This window comes from Formica exsecta, unplaced genomic scaffold (assembly GCF_003651465.1).
Source record: "Formica exsecta isolate Colony F162 unplaced genomic scaffold, ASM365146v1 scaffold442, whole genome shotgun sequence".
Classification (NCBI taxonomy): domain Eukaryota; kingdom Metazoa; phylum Arthropoda; class Insecta; order Hymenoptera; family Formicidae; genus Formica; species Formica exsecta.
Window position 1 is genome coordinate 994,966 of NW_021851656.1, and position 2,830 is coordinate 997,795.

The window sequence follows — 2,830 nt, forward strand, 5'->3', positions numbered from 1 at the left end:
TATTATTAAGAAAATATTATATTATTATAAGAATTTCAATCAATTAATCTTGATTGATAATTTGGCATTATATTAATTAAAGTAAAGTTATATTAAAATAATGCATGACAAACGGTCATAATGTCTTACGGACCGTAAAGGAGCGTAAAATTACGCTCATGCACCGGCGATAATAATTAGCCGGCAACGGAAGGAATTTCTCTCCTTCATTGATCTCTGATAGAGGTCTAGAAGCTACATTTCTGGCTAGATGTAGCCAGAATGAATATGGCCAGGATCAACGAAAGGTAGGTCCAACTGGCCCAACGGAAGTCACATACGGTGTATTCTATTAGGGCACGCGGGTAGGGCACGCGAGTAGGGCACGCGATTAGGACACGTCCCCCAAAATTTCCGTGATCCCGGATTCCCGCTGGCTTAGCCAGCAAAAGTAGGGTTGTTAGGACTATTAGAACTATCTTAACTTAAGATAGTTATTTAATTCCTTAAGATTCTTACAGAATCAAATGCTTATTAGGAATTAAAAGAATATCAAGACTATTAAAATATTGGAGAAATAAACAAAAGAATAAAACATAATTGAATTTCGTGTCGGGATTAAATATTCGTTAAATTAATTAATTAGCTACATTGCGCGAAAACACCGCGTTCTTTCCACGTTCTTGGACGCGATTGCTGTCTTAGCTAAGGGGCCTTATCGCTGTCCCTCTCGTCAGATAAACGTTAGTAAAGTTGCGTGGTTCGTACCGGCGAGGAGTCGAACCAATCTTTACCGTGTAGAATTATTTCTTGTCGGTTCTTGTAAGATCCATCCCCGATGTCTAGTTCGGTGTTCTGTTGAAAATTGGGGATGTTAGTTGCAGGATTGGAATTAAACCCAGGTTTTCCTGGCGATTTCTGAAAGCAATGATTTCGGTAATAACTCAATAACAACTGCCACACGCCTTTTCGAAGTCGACTCAGGAAACTGATTTAAATAGTATATTTGAAGAAAAGATATATTTTTTTTTCTTCGTTGAAAGTGTTCTTTTATCATTATTAATATTAGTATTATTTTTGTGTTAATGCTGAAAAGACTTAATGGTAGATTAAACATGAATATAACTACTGTGTATAGATAAATTTCCATTTCTCAAATAATTTCAAATTGCAATCAATTTGCCCGTTTTTATTGACTTTTTTGATACAAAGATTATGGTTACAAACGAATGTATTTTATTGATTAATTTTTAATTAATATAATTTTTGGTTTTTTTTTTAGGAAATATTTCTAGGCACTGAGGATATTAACATTAGGTTTTAGTCTTTTTTAAGAAATTATTTGCAGGTATTGGACATCCCGCCATTTTAGGAGAGTCCTGGATAATTTTTAGTTATACCATTCTATAGATATAATAAAATACATGCGCAAATTAATATACTATTTTAAAAAATTTATATATTTTTTTTTTTAGTATTATGTTACAAAATATTATGTATGAATATAATATAAAATGTGCGAATACTTAAAAATTTCAAGACAAATGGAATGGGTACCCCGATATCAGTAAAATATCGACAAATAAATTTATTTAAAAACTACAGAAAAATAGCTTAGAATTAATTATTTGAAATTATATCGATTTATTTTATCTTGCAAAGTGTTTGAAATAAAATTTTTTAAATTTTGCTGTTATTAGGTTCGATTTGTCTTGAACAGTTGGTACCCGAGAATTATTTGTACTCGCACATTTAACACTAGCTACAATAATGATGCATGTATTTTATTATAGTCGTTCGTAACCACATTTTCATAAAATCATTATATTCATTTATTTTTCAATATTAGAGATATATTTCTTAATAATGGAAGAACATATTTTCTCGCGGAGATCTCAATCTAAATTGAAAATAATGACAATGGTAACTGTTATTGATTTGTTACCGAAATCATTGCTATTGGAAGCAGTCCGGAAGATCCGAGATTCGTTCCCTCCTACAGCGGGGCCCTTGATATTCAACGAATCACTTAACTTTTCTTTGCGGATTGATCTTGCGGGGTCCGATGTAGAAGCAAGAAGTTGATCGTTCTCCACTTTTAGGATTGTTCTTGTCTTTGTCGGATATTAACCGGCGTGTTATCTGGCGGAGGGATCTTGATCTGGTCAAATTGTTGGGCCAGTTATCCTCCACTGAACGCGGCGATAACGCGCAGTTTTTTTTTTTTATAACGGTATTTTAAGACTTATATGGTTTTATCCTGTTTAATCAATTTTTCGCGAAACGGTACATATATTTTATTCTTGATCGCAAAATTTAATTTAATTTAATAAAATCACGCATTTGAAAATAAATCGGGCATTAGATTTTATATTCAAATTGTATACAAATATCCTATATTACAGACGCGATTATAAAAAGCGCTCCAAATGTCCGTCAAAACATTTTTGTTTAAGTATGTAGTAATTATATTATTCCTCCGATTGCATGTATATTGGAATCGCGAATATTACGGCTATCGTCGATTTATTTATTCGTCGCGTTTTTTTTCACAAATTTTAAATCGCGATTTATCTTGTGATTTAATCGTTGATTTACATCGAAGCTTCGTCTATCTTTCCTCGGATATTTTCTTTGAAACTCTGCGCAAAATGCGCCAGTCTAACAATAAGTACTTTTTTCTTTTTGATTCAAAAACAATCGATAATTTTATTAACAACTCTTTTGGTTAGAATCATTTGCATTATATAAAACTTAATAAGCTTTGTAATTGCATGTTGGTCATTAATCACAAATATCGTATTAATCGTTCCTTATCAGCTATATCTGATCTAAAAATTTCTAGTGAATT